The sequence below is a fragment of the Pseudophryne corroboree genome, chromosome 2, assembly GCF_028390025.1.
Source record: "Pseudophryne corroboree isolate aPseCor3 chromosome 2, aPseCor3.hap2, whole genome shotgun sequence".
In the NCBI taxonomy this organism is placed as follows: domain Eukaryota; kingdom Metazoa; phylum Chordata; class Amphibia; order Anura; family Myobatrachidae; genus Pseudophryne; species Pseudophryne corroboree.
Genome location: NC_086445.1, coordinates 416,857,739 through 416,865,630, shown reverse-complemented (window position 1 = coordinate 416,865,630; position 7,892 = coordinate 416,857,739). Strand labels below are relative to the sequence as shown.

Here is a 7,892-nt window from a genome sequence, read left to right as displayed (position 1 = left end):
ATGGATCCCCTCCTCAGGTCCCAGTGGTTTCCTTTTCCAGCATGGCATATGTGACGTCATGCTGTCACTGCTGCTGAAATGAAGAGAAGCCATGAAGAGGAGCAGGCTCTGTGCATCTTGAAGACAAAATGAGAGGGCACTGGAGGGACAAGAGAGGTAGGGGAAGCTACTTGAGGGATACAGGACATGGAGCTGCTGGAGGGACAAAGGCGGTGAGCTGCTAGAGTGACAGAGGCAGAGATGTGTATAAGTGGCACTTCTGTGGGCATTATGTCTATAAGCGGCTCTACTGTGGTCATTATGTGTATAAGTGGCACTACTGTGGTCATTATGTGTATAAGTGGCACTACTGTGCTCATTATGTGTAAGGTGCACTACAACTGTGGACATTATGTGTAAAGGGCACTACTGCTGTGGGAATTGTGTATAAGGGGCCCTACTGTGGGTACTGTATATAAGGGACACTACTTTGTGGCATAACATTTATTGAGGGTACCATTGTCTAGTGCAATGTGAATAAAGGGTACTACTGAGTGACATAATCTGAATAAGGGCCATTACTATGTGGTGAAATATGAATAAGGGGCACTATGCAGTGTAATGTGAATAAGATAGTGGTACTGTATGGTGCAATTTGAATTGAGGGTACTATTGTGCGACCACACTGCTTCTTTGTGAGATCAATGTCCCTATATACAGTATGAGAAGTAGGGCACTAATTTATAGTTTGCAGGGGGATGCTGAAAACACTAGCACTGGCCCTGGCTCCACTTAATGTAAGGGGGGAAAGGTTAGGTGGCAGGGAAAATGAGTTCCACCACCTCTTCAGGACCACTTTAAGCCCTGCCACCAGTAGTTCACAATTTATATTTTGGCTACAATATTCGCTCCCCCTGCCCCTGACACCCCCCTCCCTCCACTCTGTCTCTCTCCCTTTGTTTCTCTTTCTCTCCCTGACATGCCCTCTCTCTGTCTCTCCCTAACATGCTCTATCTTGCTCCCCTCTCTCTCCCTGTCTTGGTCTCTCTGTCCCTATACCCTTTCCATCTTTCTCCCTCTCCCCGACACCCTCTCTTTCTCTGTTGCTTCTCTCTCTCTCTCTGTCTCTTTCCCCCTCTCTATATCTCCCTGACTCTCTCTACTTCTCTCTCTTGATCCCCCCTCTCTCTCTTTCTCTGTCTTCCTCCCTCCCTGACCCTCTTTGTCTCTCAGTTCCCTCACTCTCTAAGGGGAATAGTAGTGACAGTAGCAGGGTGCAGACAATTTTATTTGTGGGGCCCTCACAACTTTGTTGCCTGGTGCCCTGTTAGCTTTAATCTGGCCCTGCCAACAAGTGATTTCAGACTTGGTTAAAATTTAGTTTATTTTTTAAATTGTCTGAAGTTTTTCTTAAATGGGTTTTTTATTTAATATGTATAAACAACACAATTATAAGCATACACAGTGTTTGGACTTATTAAAGCCTTTTATCCACTGGATTTTTTTAAATTATGTTTTACTGTAAATGCATTTTCACTGTTTGTAAAATGGATGTAAAAGAATCTTACCCTATAACTTATAATTTCTAGTGTTTCCATACACATTGCCATTCCATACCTCCCAACAGTCCAGATATTCGCGGGAGAGTCTAATTTTTTTTAGGACTGTCCCACCCACGGGCCACAGTGTCCCATGGTGGGGGGGGGGGGGGGCAGTTAGGAGGTTTCTGTACTCACTGCTCTGCCTACCAGAGCAGTGGTGAATAGATGCTGTTTGCATGTACACAGCATCTATTCACTAGAGACGGAGGGAGAGGGGGCATGCCAGCAGCTCATAGAGCGCTGGCCATGCCCCCCATAGTGATGAGAAATGGTGGCGTGGCTACTGATCACAGCACTCCCACAAAACCACGCCCCTTTCCTATAGCCCCTTTTTGGCCAGGCGTGGCTGCACTGCGCCAAAGCTTCCTTCCTCCTCTTCTACGAATGTTGGGAGGTATGCCATTCTTATTTGTGTTGCATTCTGTTAAGTTGTGACAATGGTGGTCATTCCGAGTTGTTCGCTCGTTGCCGATTTTCGCTATGCTGCGATTTGTTGCTAAATGTGCATGCGCATGGTATGCAGAGCGCATGCACTAAGTTATTTTACACAAAACTTAGTAGATTTGCTGGTGTTCGTGTGGCGCTTTTCAATCGCACTGCTGATCGTGAATGATTGACAGGAAAGGGGCATTTCTGGTGGGTAACTGAGCGTTTTCCGGGAGTGTGCCAAAAAACGCAGGTGTCAGGGAAAAACACAGCAGTGTCTGGAGAAACAGGGGTGTGGCTGGCCGAACACAGGGTGTGTTTGTGACGTCAAAGCAGGAACTAAACAGACTGAGGTGATCGCAATCTAGGAGTAGGTCTGGAGCTACTCAGAAACTGCAAGGAATTATTTAGTAGCAGTTCTGCTAATCTTTCGTTCGCTATTCTGCTAAGATAAGATACACTCCCAGAGGGCGGCGGCCTAGCGTTTGCAATGCTGCTAAAAGCAGCTAGCGAGCGAACATTTCGGAATGAGGGCCAATATTTTATACAAACTTATTGTTAAAGTTTATGCCTATAATTACCTTTTTATTGCTAATTACTATGCAAGTAAAAGAGCACACCAAATACCTTTTGAATTTAATTCTTTACTAGTGGTTTTGCTTGTGTTAAAAATGTATGTAATATGTACAGTATGTGGGTATGTGATTTAAGGGAACCCATGTTCAGGCTTGTCCTTGTCTGATTTGTTAACCTGTTATTTTACACATTATTATCATTACCAGAAGAAAGAAAACCATTCCAGGAAGGATGAATAGTCACATGCATCATGTAACATTTTAAATGTAGCAGAGAAAATATCTTCTTAATGGCTTATATTATATGGTAAATGGAGCACACACTCTCTTACTAGGTTACCAAAGAAATATGAATGCCTGAGTACATGTGACAGAGAAAGGTTGCAGGCTTCAGTCTCACAGAAACAGACATTTCCAATACTAAGTACAGTATCTGTCAAGTGTCTGTAAAAAGAAGGTAGTGGACAACAATGCAGCATGTTAGTTTTATGTCTAATCTTTTTTACTCTTCAGTTTAATTAAATATTGTGAATGTTAAATTGTATTGTAAATGTTTTCTAACCCTGCATAAGTCTTCTGTATTAAAATGCTCTCTGATGAATTTACCTGTAGTTTGTTTAATAAAGGGTCCTCTGATTAGTCAACAATTTAAAACATCTCAAGTGACTAATTTTCATAACATGTACAGTATGTAAAGCTAGGAGGGGTGTGGCGTTACACAAGACTAATAGGCCCTACACACTGGGCGATAATACTCAAAGATATGAACGATTTCGTTCATTAGTGAATGAGATACCATTCATATCTTTCAGTTTGGAGGCACCAGCGATGAACGATGCACGGCCCCGCGCTCGTTCATCGCTGGTGCCCTGTCGCCTGTGCATGCAGGCCAATATGGACGATCTCGTCCATAGTTGCCTGCACTTCTATGGAGCCGGGTGACGGGGGGAGTGAAGAAACCTCACTCCCCCTGTCACTGCCCCCCCCCCCCCCACCGCCGGGTTACCCGTCAGCCGTATGCACCGTCGGGCAGCTCAGTGGCGGATCGCTCAATGTGTAGGGCCCATAAGAATTCAGAGATTCCACTTTTTAGGTTTCTCTAACCATATGCCGATTAAACCGTGAAGTAGGTATTTAATATTTGTTGTGTTGGTGGTGCTCCCGGAGTCAGTATAGTCAATAAAAAAGGAGGAAAGAAAAGAAAGACTCTATGTTGGGACACACTTGGACAATGAAAATGCGTTAAAATATAACTTTTGTTCTAGATAGATAAAAAATAGTTAGACACACAGGTTAGTGTAACATCGAACTCCACCTCAAGGAGGGCAAGGTTTAATTAGTGTTAACTATGTGTGGGTTTCAATAAACCCTAGTTAATCCCTAGCCCTGCCTTTGTGATAACACACAAATTTGAATGCACCTTAGGTGAAAATATTTAAAAACAAAGATATCTGTAATATCTAAGACTTAGGAGCACAAATGATTTATAATCAAGACAAAAAGATTAGTCATTTTTAGTGTGCTACAGTGGTGAAAGCTATCTGGAGTAACCACTGATGGTTATACCTTCTGGTATCGCTCTTTACTGCTGCTGGAGAATGGTAAAATTCTGACTCTTTTAGCTACTGGTTAGTGTAATATAGTGCAGCGAGGGAAAGAGAATACCTCTGACTTGGTCTAATTGTGTCTTGCATATAAGTAGCTATTAAATTACTGCTAGACCCTTGTGCCAGACTGATCTAGAGAGAGATAAAGTTGGTGTAATGGTGATATGAGCCACAGATTTCTCCACTACTTCTGCTTTTTGTTGATTCTGATATTATTACTGCACCTGATATTCCAAAGTGGTCTCCCAACCAAGTACTGATCAGGCCTTTCACTGCTTAGCTTCCAAGATCAAACAAAATTTGATCTCTGGGCATAGCCAGTCAAGTGTGGCAGTATTGATCCATTTGAAACAAATGAGAGAGTGTGGTTTGTGGCATAAATATCAAAGAAGTACTTATGCTGTCCAATAAATCTTGCACAGTGCCTCTGTTACCTATGTATTGCAGATAGCTGATATGCTGGCACATGGATGAGAGATTACTTGAAAAATCTGGTGACAGAAGAATAGGTTATGGCCCCTCTAGTTCTGCTGTCCACTGTCATATATTAAAAATATAACAGACAGTGGATGAGAGCGACAAGGTATAATTGCGTGTGTGTGTGTGTGTGTGTGTGTGTGTGTGTGTGTGTGTCTGCTGGGCTGTCTAGTAAACAGAAGAGGTAAGTACAAAGCATACATAATTTATAGAACATTTTTTGGTAACTGTCAACCATGCATCCTATTCAATGTGCTGCAAAGCTATCAACATTTATTTGTCACCATGTATGTGTAATACAAATATGCACCCTGGTTCCATGTGCAAAAACATGTCCCTATAACGGTCAATGGATATAAATTAGATTCCTAGTATATATCAAAAACTTGGGCTATTGCAATGATGGTAAAATTAATAACCTTCGGTCATACAAGCAGCAGTAGATATATAATGTTATCTTTAGAGACATAAGATAAGCACATATGATCTCAGCAGATCAGGAGATCAGCAGTAAGCACACATAAAATAGGCACATATAATCTCAGCAGTTCAAGAAAGCAACAGTAAACACTTATAATAATAGAGAGCGAGCCCAAATGAGCATATACGATACCATATAAGCTGGGTGTGGGTCAGACTGTGCACAAGCTGTGTACTCTAGTGGTGAAAGCACTCTGGGTAACCACTGATGGTTATACCTTCTGGTGTCGCTCTTTACTGTTGCTGTAGAGAGGTAAAGTTCTGCCTCTTTTAGCTACTGGTAAGTGTAATATAGTGCAGAGAGGGAAACAAAATACCTCTGACTTGGTCTAATTGTGTCTTGCATGTAAGTAGCTATTAAATGACTGCTAGGTCCTTGTGCCAGACTGATCTAGAGAGAGATAAAGTTGGTGTAATGGTGATATGAGCCACAGGTTTCTCCACTATTTCTGCTTTTTGTTGACTGTGATATAATTACTGTACCTGATATTCCAAGGTGGTCTCCCATCCAAGTACTGATCAGGCCTATCACTGCTTAGCTTCCAAGATCAAACAAGATTGGGCGTAGTTAGTGAAGTGTGGCAGTAATGATCCATTTGAAACAAATGAGAGAGTGTCGTTTGTGGCATAAATATCAAAGAAGTACTTCTGCTGTCCAATAAACCTTGTACAGTGCCTCTGTTACCCATGTATTGCAGAGAGCTGAAATACTGGCATATGGATTAGAGAGTATTCATCCAATGCACCATGTTACAGTTTTATGCCTAATCTTTTTTGCTCTTCATTTTAATTAAATATTGTGAATGTTAAATTGTATTGCAAATGAATAAGTCCTCTGTATTAAAATGTTCTGTGATAAATTTACCTGTCATTTGTTTAATAAAGGGACCTCTGATTAGTCAACATTTTAAAACATCTCAAGTGAGTAATTTTCATAACGCACAGTATGTATATAGTGTTTCACGGTGTACACTTAGATTAACTGCCAATTTAATTCCCATTGTTAACATGCAAAATTATAGATACAAGAAAACATACTGACTGTCTAACTAAGGACAATTGCCCCTGAGAATAATCAGGTTATTCAGAAGGGGAGGGGGGGGACATATTGTAAAACAAAGGAGGGATGGAATAAAGAAAAGAAAGTATAGTAGGGTAGTGTGACAGGGACATGCCCACTCTAGAGCAAAAGTTACTGTATATGATGAGAGCATTGTGACTTACTAGATCTATCAGCAATATTAGAAACAAGGGGGGTGTAGGGGGTGCGAACCGCACCCGGGTGTCACCCATCCAGGGGGTGACCTCAAAACATCAGCTCCTCCGCAGTGATCGGGAGCTGGGTGCTGCACTGTGACATTCTCATGCAGTGCCCGGCTCCTTTCACTGAATAGTAGCCAGCAGTGCATTCAGAGCATGGAGTAATATAATTGGAGCTTCCTACAAGACCATGCCCCACCATGTGAGACCATGCCCCCAGATTGCAGTACTCAATGAATTCCTGTGAGCCCACATCATATACAACCTAGACAGGTCCTTGGATGTGGGGTGGAATAAGCAGAGGTTGTCAAGGGTGTAGTGAGAACTAATTGTTCCCCAAGGGTCTCGTGAAAATTTTTTAATGGCACTGTTGCAAGAACAGGTTGAAATGTTTGTGAAGGAGTTTGACTTTTGGGTCAGGAAAGATAGGAATGCTACCCAGCAAGGTAAGTTCATTGACAATCCAAATTTTACCCTGAACCCTTAGCAAATATCTCTGGTGTCAATGGGCCTAATTCGTGTTTGTATGCAATGCCAATGTTTTCACAATGAAGCAAACATCAGCAGATTACCGTGATCGCAGCGCACGCATGCCAAGGTACTCTCACAGGAAGGGACCATTTGGGAGAGTTAAGGTGGGAGTGGCAGCAAAAACACAGGCATGTCATGGCCATTTTTTGGGCATGTATCTGCCATCAGCTGTGATCATGGATGTAGCGAAACATGGCACCAGCATCGCTACTGCCAGTCTACATAACCATAGGTTGACCCTAGGAGATGATGTTCCTCATTATTGTGTTGGTGCTGATACTTATGAGTACTCAATTGTGGAGGAGTTTGTTATGGCTCCGATGCGCATCTATCTTCTTTCCTAGGCGGCAGCTTCACTTGCGAATATTAGCAATTCCGTAACCTTGAAAAATGAATCTGCATATACTTTTGTATACAAACATGAATTAGGCCCAATATTATCTTTTTAACTTATTTTGCAACTGAAATTATTTGGGAAGTTCTTGCCTTAGTGCTTATTTTATCTGCACACATCATCTATCAAGATCTAAACTAATCCATATCATCATTACTCATCACAGACCGACATTAGGATTATAAATAAATGTCCAATGTGCTATTTACTCTACAAATAGGTGAGTATGATACGACATTTACCCTCAGACTCACTCTTGTTGAAATCAGATTACACTTGTTTGTTATATTTTACCTCTGTATTTGGAATTTGGAAGACCAATCTACGAGGTGATTAAACACTAAAGATCTCCCCTATGTTGCTTTTGCAACCACCTGTGGATAGTGTTGTAAAATTGTCCAATGCATTTATATTTTGTAGGGGAGTTTGACCATATAGAGATATTTATTGTACTGTATATTAAGAATTTATGCTCGAATCGGGATAGAGTTGCAAGGTCAACAGTCAGTTATGATGTTGACATTGTTGAAATCATTGCCTGAGAGAGCAGTCCGTTGCACAA

The 7,892-nt window shown here is 41.7% G+C and overlaps 1 pseudogene; it reads right to left on the bottom strand.

The window, feature by feature from the left end:
- Positions 1-5,616: 5,616 nt before the first annotated feature.
- Positions 5,617-5,735, bottom strand: LOC135051533 (5S ribosomal RNA; annotated as a pseudogene).
- Positions 5,736-7,892: the final 2,157 nt, after the last annotated feature.